This window comes from Triturus cristatus, chromosome 6, assembly GCF_964204655.1.
Source record: "Triturus cristatus chromosome 6, aTriCri1.1, whole genome shotgun sequence".
In the NCBI taxonomy this organism is placed as follows: domain Eukaryota; kingdom Metazoa; phylum Chordata; class Amphibia; order Caudata; family Salamandridae; genus Triturus; species Triturus cristatus.
Window position 1 is genome coordinate 1,126,289,616 of NC_140589.1, and position 20,069 is coordinate 1,126,309,684.

General features: G+C 41.5%; 1 long non-coding RNA gene across 1 annotated transcript in view; it reads left to right on the forward strand.

Annotated features, from left to right (window-relative positions):
• LOC146821067 (uncharacterized) overlaps positions 1-20,069 on the forward strand; it is a 344,858-nt gene that overhangs the window by 201,005 nt on the left and 123,784 nt on the right. The window contains exon 3 of the long non-coding RNA XR_014962659.1: positions 3,199-3,370. This is a non-coding gene — a long non-coding RNA (uncharacterized LOC146821067). The remainder of the gene's footprint in view (positions 1-3,198; positions 3,371-20,069) is intronic.

Here is a 20,069-nt window from a genome sequence, read left to right on the forward strand (position 1 = left end):
CCTTTTCATTAATGAAGTGGGCTCCGTCCTACAGACGGTAGCGGCAGACGCCCCTATAGTTAATAATATCAGTGTCCCGGTATTACTCTATGCGGACGATGCCGTGTTACTGTCCAGGACCCCGATAGGCCTTCAACGCTTAATGGATGGGTTCTCACAGTTTATTAAATCCAGAAAATTAGTGATGAATAAAACCAAAACCTATACCATGGAGTGTGGGCCGGGGAAGAGTAAGCCCCACTCTTATTATATAGACGAACATAGGGTCCAACAAGTCGATAATTTTAGTTATCTTGGTATCACTATTTCCAAGAATTGCAGTTGGGCCAGCGAGCATATAAATGTTAGAGCTAAGATGGTGAGGAGCGCTAATGGGGTCTTTACTTTTGCCACTAAATTAGGGGATAAGCGATGTGCTTAAGATCTTTCAGTCACGATGCCTCTCCACCGCCCTTTATGGGGCGGGGGTTTGGGGTCTTGCCCCGGACGGGTGCTTACAGGTGGAGGAGAATGTCTTTTTAAAAAGACTTTTGTGTCTGCCCAAATCTGCTTCTAATGACTTGGTCCATAGAGAACTTGGTATTCCATTTCTGAACAATCTGATCCTCCTGAGGCCACTATTGCTGTGGCGGTCAATTTGGCTGAAAGAAGAGACATCTTTAAACAGAGCCATTATTAATGATTGTCTCACTGTTGATAACCATTTAAAGATCCCATGGATTAAATATATTATCAACAGTTTCCAGGAGATCTATGGCCTCGATATTAAAACTGATAGATATGGGGCTTCAGAAATTCCAAAGTCAGAAAAGAAGCATATCTTTTTGATGTGTAAAACTGAGAGGCGGGCCTGTAATACTGGCATTCTATCTACCTGTGTGCGTTACAGCAATATGAATGCAATGGAGGGTTATCAACCTTATTTGACCCAAGTGACCAGAGTTTCTCATCAGTTTGTTTTAACTAGATTAAGAATGGGGATCGTGCATAATCTGGTTGCCTTCCCTTCCTTGAACAAGCAGCCTGTTGGTCCCTGTCCGTGTGATAACTTCTCAGCACAAAGCACTATGCACTTTCTCTTGCTGTTTCAATTATATGGGAACTTCCGTAAAGCTTTTTTAAAACCCATTTTTGTTAAGTTTGGTGTCAGGACAGTACACGATTCTATGAAATTGCTCTTTAATCTGCACCACCCCGACATCTGTTTTTTTACTGCTACTTTCCTACTAAAAGCTATCAATGTTAGGAAAAGTATGAGTTTATAAATATTTATTCTGCCCTCGCCTGTATTATATGTTTCTTTTTATATATCAGATGACTAATGCGATCGTAATTGTACTGTTATTGTCTTTTATTATATGTGTGCTTTTATGGACATTGCTTTTTTTGTTCCGAATAAAGCCTTATGAAATGAATGAGTGACAAAGTGTATGTATGATAACTTACTGAGTCCCTAAACCCATCAATAATACAAAAGACATATCAATTAATTAGACAAAACAATTGAATTGACAGAGCATACTCACTGATGTCATGATCTCTGAAACCAATGATGCTCCCTGCAAAATAATGCCATAGTAAATTTAATAAACGTCATGTAGAAACAAGAACCACAATAAAAAGAATTTGCAGACTGCTGAGAAGCAGATTTAGGTGCCTCAGTGTATATGATCATGATCTGTTGTACAAGCCAACTGGTTTGTCATTGGCTGTCAGTTTTTTGGCATAGTCATTGCTTGTTCTGCTATAGTTTTTATAAAAGGTTATTATGGGAGTTATCGGGTCATCGCCAACATTAAAATAAAAAATTAGAAAAAAGCAAAAATATTGTTAAAAAGCACACATTGCCCACTACTTTGGGGGAAGATGTGCTTCTTGTGAAAGGTCAGAATGCCGTCACTCAAAGTGAAGTTAGCCAATGACTGAAGTGGACCTACCAAGTGCCCCATGCTGTAAGCAGTAGTGAGTGGGGGGAAATGTGAATGCCACATCAACAGCCCGATGGATGAACAGGGCAGCTTGAAGCCCCTATAAGTATATTATATTATATGTATACATTTTTACTAAAAACGAAAGGTCTTGGATAATGCCAGACCTAAAAAAAGTGTCAACCGCATTATTTTAGGGAAAATGCAAGGTGAGGGCACACAAACTCTTAGAAAAGCATCTTCTAAGAGCTAAAACAAACACTACTTCCATTTTGTGTGCAAAAGCATCAGAACTTTAAGCACTGTGTTGACACAGACTATGACGTGAAGAGCAATAAATCTAAACATTGGTCAATCGTGGTCCAACAGATGAAGTTGCTTTGGCTGTTGTTATTGTTGACTTTTCATTCCCCGTCGACATTTTCTGTCATATGGACTACATATAACAGTCAGCTGTGGATCACTGTGATAGTATCCCAGCAATGCCCTTTGCATATCACTATTGTTGACACTTAACCCTTTTGTACATTTGCAAAACTTTGCCTCATGGCACAGAGCAGGAGATGTGGAATTGAGTAATGAGCAACAAAGCATAACGTCTATGAGGCACAGAAGAAGTTACTGACAGTGCTAGGGACCACATATTCATTATTTTCCTACACTGCTATCACTTGATTCGACATTGACCATGAAATAAGGCTAAGGATAAGACAGAGGAGACATATGCTCAATGATCAGAATAGTAATCCTAAAATGAGGGAAAGCTGTAAAAATATAGGGGCTTACTTACAAGCCCCTTGCGCCACCGGTGCGATTCTTTTAACATGGGAAAAAGTGATGTACCGACGGCGCAAGGGGCTTGTAAACAAGCCCCACAATGTGTCTGTCCCTTTTACTGCCCCTACCCCTGTTAGAGAACAAAGCTATAAATGAATCCCAATTCTCAATCTCGTTGCTCAAATGGGTTTAATTTCTGATATTTATATGTTTCCCTTGTCTTCCTTGCTTGGTTTTGCTCGTGAGAAAGTGTCACTAATAGTCGCTGAATGTCACTCATAATTACAATGAAATTATGAAAATGTCACACATAAGCAATCGGAAATCTTGGCAGCTATGGGTATCACAAAAAAGCTGTCTGTACAGCTTGCCATGATCGCGAATGTAGGCAGACTGCGGTCACAGATGTCGTGCTCGAGCCACTGCAGGTAACATCTTCGACTGTGGAATATGAGACCTGTGCTCTAATCCGGGCTTCTCCATTTGATTACAGCGTGTGATCCTGGGCAAATCCTTTCACCTTGATGCACGCACTACCCCCATTGCCTCTCTGCTGGCACTGCAGCCAGAAGAATGTCATGCCAAGGGAAAGAAGAACTGCAAAACGTCCCAAAATGTTTCCATAACATGAGTGTGAACAGTGACAGCCTCGGGTCAGTGGCCTGGTAAGCGAAACTTATGAACTAGAGGTGAAGATACATTATTTGCATATTGTGCCTCCCAATCTCCGTTTCAAATTGGTTCAATTCTGGCGTGATATATGGTTTCCATATAACACTGCCACCAGCATCTTCATGTGACTGACAGTCTTGATAGTCCTTGCTTTGCCCAACTGACACACCAACTCCATTGAGGTTTAATCACAGAGATCCATCTTTGACCCGGAAGTGGTCCCTCCTCAGACCTCTTAGGTTTACAATGACTTTCATAAGCGTTGAACCTGTGGTTGATAAATTGGAGTTAAACAAGTGATCAATGCAAAAGATAAATAATACTTTTAATTATAATTAGGAACAATTAATAAACAAAACGGTGAGTGAGCTAGCCGTGATGAGGTAAAAGGGAAATCAGCCGATTTCCTTAACCCAGGCTGGTGACTTTAAAAAGTGACTTTTTGGTGAAAGATTGCAAATACACAGAAGATCAGAATCCGGATCTGCCAACACAGAAGCCGTATCCGCTGCAAAACAGCCAATGCTCCTCTTGTTGAACACTTTACTTGCATGACCCACACCGAAGATAACTTAAGGTGGCAAGTCATTAGTGTGATCCAACAACCCTCAAGAAAAAACAAACATTGCCGCTATTCTGAATAAGGAAGAACTTAAATGGATAATCCGTACTGACAGCCTGCACACAGGGCTGAACCGTTTGGAAGATTGGTCTAACCTGCTCTAACCAGTCTATGAACGCCTGTAATTTTGAACTGCCTTTCAATGTTTATTTTAGTGCTTTTATTCCCTTTCAAAATTGTTTCTCCTATCAATCCTCTATGCCTGCCCTCCTGTCAATTTCCCTTCCTCCACCTTAATTTCCTACTGGTTTGTATATTAAATATACTCTTGCCCTTTTCTCCTCCTTGACACCCACTTGACTCTTTTATTCTCTTATCACTCGCCTGGGCCCTCCCTTCCCCTTTTCCTCTTGTTGGCATTCCACATATCATTTTTCCCCTTACGACGCACTTCTGCTTCTGTTTCTTGTCGGAATATTCAGTTTCCCTCTTCCCTATACCTCGTTCTTTATGTTCTCGCTGGTCTTCTACACTTAGGCACCTGCCCACTTTCAGGTCTTTATTTTCGCAATCACTTTTCACCATCCCCTTTGCTCTCTACACCTTTCCATCCTGGCCGTCCCCTTGACCTCTTCTTTAGTACTTCTTCTATTTTCATTCCCTATGCGGTACGTATCGAGCCCGCCCACCCTGCCCTTCCCACTCGCTCGCAATCTGAGCGCCCGTCTGGTGACCTGCGACCCTTGCTGCTCACTGAAGCTTGTGGCCCATTCTCCGTGTATTGAATGCTCCGTCCTCAGGTAAGCGCCGCTACCAGCTGCGCCGTCTCCCCTCTCCCTTCCCCCGTTTTCATTCCCTCGATAGCTTCTACCCAGTCGCTTTTCTCACCCTTCATTAGATTCCAAGGCCTCTCCCCTCGTGAACTCTGATCCCGGCTGGGACCCAACTCTTCTCCCCTTCGAGGCCTCCACTGCGCACTAATTGATGCTTTTGCCTTACCCGCAACGGACTTCTGGAACTTGTATTGCGACCGATTTCGGTCTGTGCGCCAACGCGCCTCTGCTGCTTACGGCCTCAGGTCACCCCCCCTATCGCTATCACATAAGTCCCCCTCCCCCTTATTCCGCCACTCACTGCTGTCCTTCCTTGCTTCTCCCTCCTTCACCTTGAATATATTTTTATTCCTCTTCCTCTACTCATGTGATTTCACTCTCACTAGGTCATATTCACCTTATTGCCCTCACCTATCGACTTTCTGTATATACAACTTGGGCCAATCTCTATTGGTATAATTCTCCTGAGTTTCTATCTTGATCCTCATTCTTAGCACTTCACTTATTTGCAATATTGATTCACTGCCGATCCTAGTGCCTGCAGCACGGTTTTGATACGGTTTTCATTTATCTTTCCTCCATTGTCGGCATATCCCTTCTGCTTATCTCATACCTCATGACTCTGTATTCCCTTCGTGCTCTCTACTCCTTAACCAGTTTTTATTCTAACCAATGTTTTTCCACTCTTCCTCCCCCTTTCTTGCCCTACCCTCTCTTACCTCTTCACCCTCACCTACCCAGGCTAACTTCCCAGGAATTCTTGTCATCGCTTTGTCCTGAAGAGATCCCACTATTCTCATGGGGATCGAAACGTCGTTGACGTACATCTCCAAACTCTATATTGTATTTTACATTCGATTGTTGAGTATGAGATGCTGATCTGACTTTTTTGTATTTGCAATCTTTCACCAAAAAGTCACTTTTTAAAGTCACCAGCCTGGGTTGAGGAAATCGGCTAATTTCCCTTTTACCTCATCACGGCTAGTTCACTCACCGTTTTGTTTATTAATTGTTCCTAATTATAATTAAAAGTATTATTTATCTTTTGCATTGATCACTTGTTTAACTCCAATTTCTCATTGTAGCAATTGTGATATTATACCTACTCTATGTGAATGGGACCATTGTTGCTTAAAAATACCTGTCTACCCTTGGTCCCGTCTGACCCTTAGGGTTTCCTTGTCTCTTATTTTGAACCTGTGGTTGAAGCAGCCACAGAAGAGGAGGGTGAGCTCTAGCCTGCACCACATTAGTGTTTGCAATGTATGAGGCAAGCCTTCTCTGGGTACCCAATGATATGATCTTTACTAACACCTGAGGTTGCTCTAAAGGTGATAGGATTGTCTGGAATGTTGAAGTATACCGCCGCACATTCCTTAAAGACTTTACTAGATTATTATTATTGCTGTTATTATCATTGCGATTTGTAAAGCAGGGAGCTACCCTGGGGGTTTATCGACGCTCAAACAGGTAGAACAATCAGCACACAAGATTAGAATAAGCAGGTCTTCAGGTTCTTTCAGAACAGCGTGAGAGATGGGCAGCTTCGTAAGGCTTCCGGGAGGTCATTCCTCAGTTTGGACCTAGATATACAAAGTAACCGCCACCCGTACTAGCTAGATGGATTCTAGGTTCTTTGCAAAGAGATTGATTGCCAGATCGAAGTGTGCGCACAGACTGATAGGGCATCACCAGATGTTGAATATAGTGGACCCCTCCAAGACCTGGCTTTGTGCATATTGCACAGGGCTTTAAGCAGTATGCGCTTGCCCACGGGCAGCCAGTGAAGCTCATGTAGGAGTATGGGCACTGAAGCACGCGTTAGTAAGTGGAAGAGTAATTTACCAGCAGCATTCTGGACAATCTGTAGGCGCCAAATGGTTGTCTGCTCCCAGGTATACGATGTTACCGTAATGTACTCTAGAGAGAATCAGGGCTGACGTTGGAATTACAGCGATGATCTTCCTCAGCCACCTCATCACACCAAAGCACGTAGAGGTCACCTTGGCTGCCTGGGGTTTCATTGATGCCCTCTCGTCTAGCCAGAAGCCAAGGTTCTTTACCTTAGATGACAATTTTGGGGGGATTCCAAGAATCTCTGGCAAATGCTAGGGACCCCAGAGTTGAGTATCATTGACAAGAACCACAACCCCAGTCTTCTTGCCAGTTAGGTTGAGGGGGTTGTTCTCCATCCAAGAAGAAGTCCTGCTCAGACACAGGTATAAGGCTTCACTGCTATGACCCTGAGCAGACGACAGCGAGAAAATAATTTGCTTGTCGTCCTCATGTGAGAACAGAGTTTGTCCGAAGCGCATATATATATATATATATATATATATATATATATATATATATATATATATATATATATATATATATATATATATATATATATATATATATATATATATATATATATATATATATATATATATATATATATATATATATATATATATATATATATATATATATATATATATATATATATATATATATATATTACCTACTGGCGGTCGCCAGTAGGTAGTTATAGTTAGGACCACGTTTCCATAGGAAAACCTCAACATTCTATTTTGAATAACTTTGGCGCCGGTCGACGAATCCTCGCGAATTTCTCAAAATAGGTGGGGCGCTACGCTCCGCTCCTACCCTGAAAGTCTCGGGGGGATCCGTCAAGCGGGGGCTGAGATAAAAGGGGGGTCCCAAAACGCGTTTTTCCCATGCATTTTTCCATAGGACCTTTAGAACGAGCTACAGCCCGAACGGCTGAACAGAATTACTCAAAATTTGGCAGAGAGGTAGTCCCTAGGTCAAGGAAGTGCCTTTTGTAGGTTTGGTGTAAATCTGTTCAGTAGATTCTGAGAAAATAGCCTTTAAATCAATATATATATCTGAGCCCGCTTACGGTACGCTTACCGTACGCTTACGGTAAGCGTACGGTGGCGTGCGCGAGCGCGATTCTGATTGGCTCTTAGATCTTAGTAAACATTCGAATCGGCCGAAACCAGAAAGCGGCGGCCGCCATTTTCTGTGTTTCACTCTGAAAAAAAAAGAGTGAAAACAAGAAAAGGGGGCAATGAGGAGAGTTACAGACCCCCTTACATTTGTGAGGGGGTCAAAGAAGGACTGTAAAGTACAAAACAAACATTTATTGATTTTTAAAAAAAATCACGGGGTACGCGTACGGTAAGCTTACGGTAAGCGTACGGAAGAAACATGGCGTGCGCGAAGGAGATTCTGATTGGCCCATAGATCTTAGTAAACATTCGAATCGGCCGAAACCAGGAAGCGGCGGCCGCCATTTTGTGTGTTTCACTCAGAAAAAAAACAGAGAAAACAAGGAAAGGGGGCAATGAGGAGAGTTACAGACCCCCTAACATTTGTAAGGGGGTCAAAGAAGGACAGAAAAGTACAAAAAAAACATTTATTGATTTTAAAAAAAATCACGGGGTACGCGTACCGTAAGCTTACGGTAAGCGTACGGTAAAAAAAATAAAAAAAAATAAATGAAAAGCAGATTTAAGAGTTTGCTCATCATATGTCCTCCATGTGCGCACGGTGCGCGAAGCGCATCGTGCGTTCATGGCCCATCTAGCGTAATGTGGGCACGCGGTGCGCGAAGCGCACCGCGTGCTCACTGTGCGCGCACGGTGCGCGAAGCGCACCGTGCGCGCATGGAACGAACTGCGTTAAGTGGGCGCGCACGCCACAAATGGCGTAAAGTAACTTAGCATTTAAAAAACCGTACAAATTCACTGAAAAAACCATAGGTTTCACACATGTTATAGTTAGCTGGACATTTTACTGATAAAAAACCAATGAAATTCCCCCGTTATAGTTACTGTAGGCAACTATAACTCACGCGACCGTAATCCTCTGCTGATGACATATGTGTCTTTATGAAAAAAAAATATTTGTAATATATGTATAGCTAAAATTTAATGGAAGAAGACATGGGCAAATAAGTGTCTAAATACAGTATTAGCATCAGCAGAGGATTGCGGTCGCGTGAGTTATAGTTGCCTACAGTAACTATAACGGGGGAATTTCATTGGTTTTTTATCAGTAAAATGTCCAGCTAACTATAACATGTGTGAAACCTATGGTTTTTTCAGTGAATATATATATATATATAGAGGGGCGTTATCGTTAGTCTGACTTTTCACTCGTACAAAACCAGAGAAATTCAGCCATTATAGTTGGATGAGCTTGTGCCCCCGCAATGCACTGCTGATGACATCACTCATGACATGGTCAGTGACATCAGTGATGACATCACTGATGACATCATCCACATAATCTCTGATGCACCTACTCACACCCCAATATAACCTTTCTGAAACCCACTCCAAATTTCAGACTATCATTCTCGAAACCATAGACACACCAACATCAGTACGTACATACCCACTCACTGATTCATAGGTCTACATACACATCCACTGACTCATGCATACAGCTGCTCATACACCCAGTCACTCAACAATACAGCCACTGATTTATCCACTCATACAGCTATACAGACACCACCATTCACCCATAGAGCTACTCACATACCTAGTCACTCACCCAGAGTCAATCACACTGCCACTTACTCACGTATACAGTTATACACACATCACGTCATTTATTCATGCAGATACTAACACATACTTATGCAATACAATCACTGACACAAGCACACACTCATTCATACAGCCACTCTCACAATCACTCACTCACACATACAGTCACTTATATATTCCAACACTCACATATACTGCCTTTCACATATGCAGTTACTCATCCTTATATCACTGAAACATCCATTCAGTCACCGACACAGCCATACGCACACTCACTCACCCATACAGCCCCTCACAGATGCACTGATGAACCAATAGATGCAGTGAATCACCCACTCACACACCCTTTCAGCTACCCACACAGACAGTCAGGCACCCATACAGGTACTCAGACATCCAATCAATAACCCATATAGACACTCATGTAGCTACTCACCCACCCATACAGCCACTTACAAACCCAATGAAAGACTGATACAGACATTCACACAGATTATTTACTCACCCATACATTCACTGAGACACGTATAATCACTCACTTATACACACGCACCCACTGAATCATCCATATAGACACTCATGCCCCCACTCATTCTTCAATACACCTTGGCAGTTATATATAACATTCTTAAACTTTTTTGAAACATTCACATTTACTGGATGATGACATCAGTGATGTCATGTGTGATGTAATTTGAGATGTCATCAGTGATGTCACTAACCATGTCATGAGTGATGTAATATGTGACGTCATCAGCAGTGCATTGCGGGGGCGCAAGTTATAGTTAGCTCAGCTAACTATAATGACTGAATTTCTTTGGATTTGAACGAGTGAAATGTCAGACTAACTATAACGGTCCTGAAACCTGTGGTTTTTTTCAGTGAATATATATATATATATTACCTACTGGCGGTCGCCAGTAGGTAGTTATAGTTAGGACCACGTTTCCATAGGAAAACCTCAACATTCTATTTTGAATAACTTTGGCGCCGGTCGACGAATCCTCGCGAATTTCTCAAAATAGGTGGGGCGCTACGCTCCGCTCCTACCCTGAAAGTCTCGGGGGGATCCGTCAAGCGGGGGCTGAGATAAAAGGGGGGTCCCAAAACGCGTTTTTCCCATGCATTTTTCCATAGGACCTTTAGAACGAGCTACAGCCCGAACGGCTGAACAGAATTACTAGAAATTTGGCAGAGAGGTAGTCCCTAGGTCAAGGAAGTGCCTTTTGTAGGTTTGGTGTAAATCTGTTCAGTAGATTCTGAGAAAATAGCCTTTAAATCAATATATATATCTGAGCCCGCTTACGGTACGCTTACCGTACGCTTACGGTAAGCGTACGGTGGCGTGCGCGAGCGCGATTCTGATTGGCTCTTAGATCTTAGTAAACATTCGAATCGGCCGAAACCAGGAAGCGGCGGCCGCCATTTTCTGTGTTTCACTCTGAAAAAAAAAGAGTGAAAACAAGAAAAGGGGGCAATGAGGAGAGTTACAGACCCCCTTACATTTGTGAGGGGGTCAAAGAAGGACTGTAAAGTACAAAACAAACATTTATTGATTTTTAAAAAAAATCACGGGGTACGCGTACGGTAAGCTTACGGTAAGCGTACGGAAGAAACATGGCGTGCGCGAAGGAGATTCTGATTGGCCCATAGATCTTAGTAAACATTCGAATCGGCCGAAACCAGGAAGCGGCGGCCGCCATTTTGTGTGTTTCACTCAGAAAAAAAACAGAGAAAACAAGGAAAGGGGGCAATGAGGAGAGTTACAGACCCCCTAACATTTGTAAGGGGGTCAAAGAAGGACAGAAAAGTACAAAAAAAACATTTATTGATTTTAAAAAAAATCACGGGGTACGCGTACCGTAAGCTTACGGTAAGCGTACGGTAAAAAAAATAAAAATAAATAAATGAAAAGCAGATTTAAGAGTTTAGAAATTAGGGAGCTCTAAAAAGAGCTGTTGTGTTTATGAAGTCATTTTTTTAGTGGTACCTACAAGTAAGTACCGATGCAGAGTCTAAGGTTCAAGAGGAAGACTCTGTTCCCTTCATCATTGAAGTGCACACCATCTCCTCTATAAATGTCTTGCATGTCATAACGCAAGTTGTTGTGGTAAATGGCACCCATACCATAGTCATGGAGGAAAGCAGAAACAGATTTGTTGACGTGCTTTCTTGCTTTGTCAATCTGCGGACAGAAATGATTGGACCAGTTCCATTTTTGCCTTTGGCATATGTTGGAAAACACAAAGGCAGTTTTAGGGAAAAGTGTAAACAGTTGTGCAAAGGTGTCCTTCATAAGCATTTCCAGACCTACCCCAGTCAAAGTGCCTAGGTCATTGCCACCACAGTGCACTATTATGAGGTCAGGGTGTTGGATTTGAATGAAGGATTTCACCAATGGCATCAATTGGTGCCACTTTAACCCTCTCTGACCAATCCATTTAATGTCTACATTTGGCAAAGCAAGGTCTCTCACCATACCTGTTTTCTCTGCAAACTTTTCACTCCAGAAGACATAGCTGTGCCCTACAATCCACACTGTGAACATCTTCAAAGGAGAACTGGATGCACTCAGGAGGTGTCTTTCAGTAGAATGGCAATATGAAAAGAAAGACAGTTTGGAAATGGAGGCATACATATTTTTTTCAAAACAAAAAGAACTGATTGGCTGTTTCATACCATTCTAGAATAAAAACTAGGCTGTATGTGTAAATTAATAGAAGCATGTTTTGTATTGGTACAAACAAATGTGTAACCAAAGAACAGTACTATGGATTTGCTGTAAGGTTTGAAAAGTCAAGCACTCTTGCTCTGTGGAATTGAAACATTGTGTGTCGAACTTCTGACCTAACTCTACACAGCAGTGTTCCATGAGCTGTTGCTATGGTAGCAGGCAGAAGTCAAGTTGGGGGAAGGGTACTAGGCAGAAGTCAAGTTGGGGGAAGGGTACTTTTGGAAAAGGGTTGGTTTTCAACCAATAGAAATGTGTGATTACATTTGAAAAAAAGGGGGAAGCACTGAGATTTGAAACTTACAAGTATATGTGTGGAAAAATAGAGGGAAAGTTTGCCATTATCTGGTTCTGCTGAGAGGAGAGAGGTGAACACAACAGAGATCCTGGCTCTGATAATCTGCTGTTTGAGTGTCACATTTCTTTCACAACTAACTAATTTTAAAGGTGAGTTTACAGTTTGAGAGGGGATGTATGTGGTAACTTAAGAAATGAATAATAGAAATGGGAATTGTTTTTGTTGTAGTTACACATGGTGGTTTCATAATGTGTCAGTCTGTAAAAGTGATTTACACTTGCCCCGAAAAAAAAAAGAGCAGTAAGTGTGCTTTCAAATTGGCAAAGAAATTTCGTTTTGGGACTAATGTGAAAACATGACTCTGTGTGCATAGAGGAATTATAGGCAGAGATTTATTGCGTCTTGCTCTGGTGATTTCACAGTTGCATTAGATGGAAAGGGGGAGCGAATTTTTGGGGGAAGAAGCAGAGTCTTAGCACACACCCATGTGCTTGCCATGTATAGTCATGCACAGTATTTAGAAGCGAGTGGGGTTTTCAGGTTTAAGTCTGTAATGCAAATACATTCAGCATCACTAAGGCTGGTTGCCCTTGCTGGAGTGTAGGCAGTCACCGCGAATACACATGGTGGTGGTCTGAAAAAAACAGCTTGGACAAGTGCAATTAAATAAATTTTAAAAAAAAGGTTTCATAATGTGTCAGTCTGTAAAAGTGATTTTCACTTGCCCCGAAAAAAAAAAGAGCAGTAAGTGTGCTTTAAAAATGGCAAAGAAATTTCGTTTTGGGACTAATGTGAAAACATGACTCTGTGTGCATAGAGGAATTATAGGCAGAGATTTATTGCGTCTTGCTCTGGTGATTTCACAGTTGCATTAGATGGAAAGGGGGAGCGAATTTTTGGGGGAAGAAACAGAGTCTTAGCACACACTCATGTGCTTGCCATGTATAGTCATGCACAGTATTTAGAAGCGAGTGGGGTTTTCAGGTTTAAGTCTGTAATGCAAATACATTCAGCATCACTAAGGCTGGTTGCCCTTGCTGGAGTGTAGGCAGTCACAGAGAATACACATGGTGGTGGTCTGAAAAAACAGCTTGGACATGTGCATTTAAATAAATCAAAAAAAGTGGTTTCATAATGTGTCAGTCTGTAAAAGTGATTTCCAATTGTAAAAAGTGATTTTCACTTGGCCCGAAAAAAAAAGAGCAGTAAGTGTGCTTTCAAAATGGCAAAGAAATTTCGTTTTGGGACTAATGTGAAAACATGACTCTGTGTGCATAGAGGAATTATAGGCAGAGATTTATTGCGTCTTGCTCTGGTGATTTCACAGTTGCATTAGATGGAAAGGGGGGCGAATTTTTGGGGGAAGAAGCAGAGTCTTAGCACACACCCATGTGCTTGCCATGTATAGTCATGCACAGTATTTAGAAGCGAGTGGGGTTTTCAGGTTTAAGTCTGTAATGCAAATACATTCAGCATCACTAAGGCTGGTTGCCCTTGCTGGAGTGTAGGCAGTCACAGAGAATACACATGGTGGTGGTCTGAAAAAACAGCTTGGACATGTGCAATTCATGGGTTTCACACACGTTATAGTTAGGAATTAGCATTTAAAAAACCTTTGAAATTCAGTGAAAAAACCATAGGTTTCACACACGTTATAGTTAGGAATTAGCATTTAAAAAACTTTAGAAATTCAGTGAAAAAACCATAGGTTTCACACATGTTATAGTTAGCTGGACATTTTACTCGTAAAAAACCAATGAAATTGCCCCGTTATAGTTAGTTCAGCTAACTATAACTCGCGCGCCCGCAATGCACTGCTGATGACGTCACATATTACATCACTCATGACATGGTCAGTGACATCACTCATGACATCACTGATGACATCTCAAATGACATCACTGATGACATCACTGATGACATCATCCTTGTGATAGAGTGGCAGACCTCCTCTTCCCCTAATATAACCTTTGACACACACATTCAAAAATAGAAACTACAATGTTCAAAACAATGGACATACCAATACCAGTTAAAACAACCTTTTCAGTAATTCTAAGATCCACATACACATCCACTCATTCACCAACAGTCCAATTCAGTCACTCATACATGTACTCACTCATCATATGTACTCATACACCTATCCATCCTGTTACACAATGCCACTCATCCATAGAGTTACTCACACACATAGTCACTCATGCTAACAAAGAATCAAACATACATTTACTTGCATATACAGTTATACACACACCACCACACTTACTTCTACGGAAACTTACACATACTTAGTCTTTTAAACAATCACTTATAGAAACACATACTTATTCATACAAGAACTCTTTCAATCTCTCACTCTCACATATACTCACATATATACACCAATAGTCACATACACTAGTTTAAAACATATGTAGTTACTCATAAAGACACTATTGAGACAGTCATTCACTCACTAACACACCCATACACACACTCATCCACCCATACAGTCCTGCACACATACTGTGTTCAACACATACAAACAGTGAGTCACTCATTCATGCACCTATGCACTACGTAATACCCCCACCGAACCATGCAGACACTCAGACTGATACTCAAAAAACCAACTAATAACCTATATAGACACCCATGTAGCTACTCACCAACCCATGCAGCCACTTATACACAAAGTGAGAGACTGATACAGATATTTACATATTTAAACATTACTCACTAAGCCATGTATTCACTATGATACACTTAATCAGTCAGTTACACAATCAATTTTTCAAAAACAAATCATCCATTTAGACACTTATATACCCATTTATTCTTCCATCGAGCTTGAGATATACATATATAAAACATATTTAATTTTCAGAAAAACCCACATTCACAGGATGATGTCATCAGTGATATCATCAGTGATGTCATTTGAGATGTCATCAGTGATGTCATGAGTGATGTCACTGACCATGTCATGAGTGATGTAATATGTGACGTCATCAGCAGTGCATTGCGGGCGCGCGAGTTATAGTTAGCTGAACTAACTATAACGGGGCAATTTCATTGGTTTTTTACGAGTAAAATGTCCAGCTAACTATAACATGTGTGAAACCTATGGTTTTTTCACTGAATTTCTAAGGTTTTTTAAATGCTAATTCCTAACTATAACGTGTGTGAAACCTATGGTTTTTTCACTGAATATATATATATATATATTACCTACTGGCGGTCGCCAGTAGGTAGTTATAGTTAGGACCACGTTTCCATAGGAAAACCTCAACATTCTATTTTGAATAACTTTGGCGCCGGTCGACGAATCCTCGCGAATTTCTCAAAATAGGTGGGGCGCTACGCTCCGCTCCTACCCTGAAAGTCTCGGGGGGATTCGTCAAGCGGGGGCTGAGATAAAAGGGGGGGTCCCAAAACGCGTTTTTCCCATGCATTTTTCCATAGGACCTTTAGAACGAGCTACAGCCCGAACGGCTGAACAGAATTACTAGAAATTTGGCAGAGAGGTAGTCCCTAGGTCAAGGAAGTGCCTTTTGTAGGTTTGGTGTAAATCTGTTCAGTAGATTCTGAGAAAATAGCCTTTAAATCAATATATATATCTGAGCCCGCTTACGGTACGCTTACCGTACGCTTACGGTAAGCGTACGGTGGCGTGCGCGAGCGCGATTCTGATTGGCTCTTAGATCTTAGTAAACATTCGAATCGGCAGAAACCAGGAAGCGGCGTCCGCCATTTTGTCTACCGCACTGAGTGTTATGTATCAAACATGATGGCCAAAAACATGTTACGGGGATGTTTTGACAACTCCCTCTCACATAGTCATGTTGAGGGAGTCCCCAAACATCCCCCAAGAGCAAAAACGGCATTATTTTTTTTTCGGCAATTTCGCGGGGTACGCTTACCGTACGCTTACCGTAAGCGTACGGTAAAAAAATAAAAATAAAAAAAACACTATCCACACTTTCTCCACCCCTTGTGCAAATGGTGGCCGAAGGGCACCATTTGTGCATGGCTTATCAGAGCACAGAAATTTCCCAAAAAATTTCAACAGATTACCTATCACAAGGAAGCGCATAATATGTCCTCCATGTGCGCACGGTGCGCGAAGCGCATCGTGCGTACATGGCCCATCTAGCGTAACGTGGGCACGGCACTAACTGCGTAAAGTGGGTGCGCGGTGCGCGAAGCGCACCGCGTGCTCACTGTGCGCGCACGGTGCGCGAAGCGCACCGTGCGCGCACGGAACGAACTGCGTTAAGTGGGCGCGCACGCCACGAATGGCGTAAAGTCACTTAGCATTTAAAAAAACCGTACAAATTCACTGAAAAAACCATAGGTTTCACACACGTTATAGTTAGGAATTAGCATTTAAAAAACCTTGCAAATTCACTGAAAAAACCATAGGTTTCACACATGTTATAGTTAGCGGAAATTTTACTGATAAAAAACCAATGAAATTGCCCCGTTATAGTTAGTGCTGGCAACTATAACTCACGCGACCGCAATCTTCTGCTGATGACATATGTGTCTTTATGAAAAAAAAATATTTGTAATATATGTATAGCTAAAAATGTATGGAAGAAGACATGGGCAAATAAGTGTCTAAATACAGTATTAGCATCAGCAGAGGATTGCGGTCGCGTGAGTTATAGTTGCCAGCACTAACTATAACGGGGCAATTTCATTGGTTTTTTATCAGTAAAATTTCCGCTAACTATAACATGTGTGAAACCTATGGTTTTTTCAGTGAATATATATATATATATATTCACTGAAAAAACCATAGGTTTCACACATGTTATAGTTAGCTGGACATTTTACTGATAAAAAACCATTGAAATTCCCCCGTTATAGTTAGTGCAGGCAACTATAACTCACGCGACCGCAATCCTCTGCTGATGCTAATACTGTATTTAGACACTTATTTGCCCATGTCTTCTTCCATTAAATTTTAGCTATACATATATTACAAATATTTTTTTTTCATAAAGAGACATATGTCATCAGCAGAGGATTGCGGTCGCGTGAGTTATAGTTGCCTGCACTAACTATAACGGGGGAATTTCAATGGTTTTTTATCAGTAAAATGTCCAGCTAACTATAACATGTGTGAAACCTATGGTTTTTTCAGTGAATTTGCAAGGTTTTTTAAATGCTAATTCCTAACTATAACGTGTGTGAAACCTATGGTTTTTTAAGTGAATTTGTACGTTTTTTTAAATGCTAAGTTACTTTACGCCATTCGTGGCGTGCACGCCCACTTAACGCAGTTCGTTCCGTGCACGCACCGTGTGCGCACAGTGAGTACGCGGTGCGCTTTGCGCACCGCGCGCCCATTTTACGCAGTTAGTGCCGTGCACGCACGGTGGGCACGCGGTGCGCTACGCGCACCGCGTGCCCACGTTACGCTAGATGGGCCATGTACGCACGATGCGCTTCGCGCACCGTGCGCACATGGAGGACATATTATGCGCTTCGTTGTGAAAGGTAATCTTTTAATTTTTCTCTCATTACATATGCCATGCACAAATGGTGCTCTTCGGACACCATTTGCACATGGGGTGGGGAGATTATGGATGATTTTTTTTTTTTTTGATAATTTTTACCGTACGCGTACGGTAAGCGTAATCGGCGAAATTTTCAAAAAAATTTAAATTGCCTTTTTGGCCTTGGGGGATCTTTGGGGACACCATCATCAAGGCTAGATGCTTAGGAGCTGTCTAAACAGCCCCTTTACATGTTTTTTACGTTTGTTTTTCCACCCCCCCCTCAGAGTGCGAGAGAGAAAATGGCGGCCGCCGCTTCCTGGTTTCGACCGATTCGAATGTTTACTAAGATCTAACAGCCAATCAGATTTGCGCTCACGCACGGCACGGTACGCGTACGGTAAGCTTACCGTAAGCGCACGGTAAGCGCACCGTAAGCTGCCACAGATATATATATTGATTTAAATGCTATTTTCTCAGGAACTACTGAACAGATTTACACCAGACCTACAAAAGGCACTTCCGTGACCTGAGGACTACCTCTCTGCCAAATTTCAAGTAAATCTGTTCAGCCGTTCGGTCTGTAGCTGTGTCTAAAGGTCCTATGGAAAAATGCATGGGAAAAACGCGTTTTGGGACCCCCCTTTTTTCTCAGCCCCCGCTTGACGAATCCCCCCGAGACTTTCAGGGTAGGAGCGGAGCGTAGCGCCCCACCTATTTTGAAAATTTCGCGAGGATTCGTCGACCGGCGCCAAAGTTATTCCAAATAGAATGTTGCGGTTTTCCTATGGAAACTGGGTCCTAACTATAACTACCTACTGGCGACCGCCAGTAGGTAATATATATATATATATGAAAAAAAGGTACGAAAAAAAGGTGCTGAAGCCCAGTTGCAGGAACATCAAAGCATTTATTGCAAAAGACAGCATGCTCTCGTTTATATCCCTTACGCGTTTCAACTCCATTATGAGTCTTGTTCACAGGTGAAGCAGCTTGTCATGAAAAGGCTGCACGCTCTTTATAAAACTATGCCCCACGTGACTCTCATGATGTTTCAGCATACATTCCCCACAATGCATTGAGGATGAAATTCTACATTTTATCAACTGTGGCAAGGATTTTAAATAAAACATAATTGTGTCCAAACTTGCGCAGTTGTATATTTTCATGCTTGTTTGTTTTTCAGTGCATTGTGCAATAAAGTTATTTCAAAAATGCGAGAGTCATGTGCAATTATACTTCAACCTGGCACAGTACAACGTAGTTCTTCAGAGCACAGCCTTTGACAAAGTTATTTAAATTAATGTCTAGAATAGTGCCTTGTGTCCAGAAAAGTCAAGAGGAGAAGGGTTTCCCTCCTCTCGTATCCCTTGCTCACCTCCGCCTGGAGTATGAGGGTAAATCCTGTTACTGGCGTAGAAGCGAGCGGGTCATGCTCCCCAATTTTAAACCACAAAACCACTCCGAGAAAAGGGAGCCTCCGACCCTGCAGGGCGGCTTCAGGCGTCAACAGGCACCTGTCCATAAACACACGAAAAAAAGGTGCTGAAGCCCAGTTGCAAGACATATATATATATATATATATATATATATATATATATATATATATATATATATATATATATATATATTCAGTGAAAAAACCATAGGTTTCACACACGTTATAGTTAGGAATTAGCATTTAAAAAACCTTAGAAATTCAGTGAAAAAACCATAGGTTTCACACATGTTATAGTTAGCTGGACATTTTACTCGTAAAAAACCAATGAAATTCCCCCGTTATAGTTAGTTCAGCTAACTATAACTCGCGCGCCCGCAATGCACTGCTGATGACGTCACATATTACATCACTCATGACATGGTCAGTGACATCACTCATGACATCACTGATGACATCTCAAATGACATCACTGATGACATCACTGATGACATCATCCAGTGAATGTGTGTTTTTCTGAAAATTAAATATGTTTTATATATGTATATCTCAAGGTTGATAGAAGAATAAATGGGTATATTACTGTCTAAATGGATGATTTCTTTTTGAAAAATTGATTGTGTAACTGACTGATTAAGTGTATCATAGTGAATACATGGCTTAGTGAGTAATATTTAAATATGTAAATATCTGTATCATTTTTTCACTTTGTGTATAAGTGGCTGCATGGGTTGGTGAGTAGCTACATGGGTGTCTATATAGGTTATTAGTTG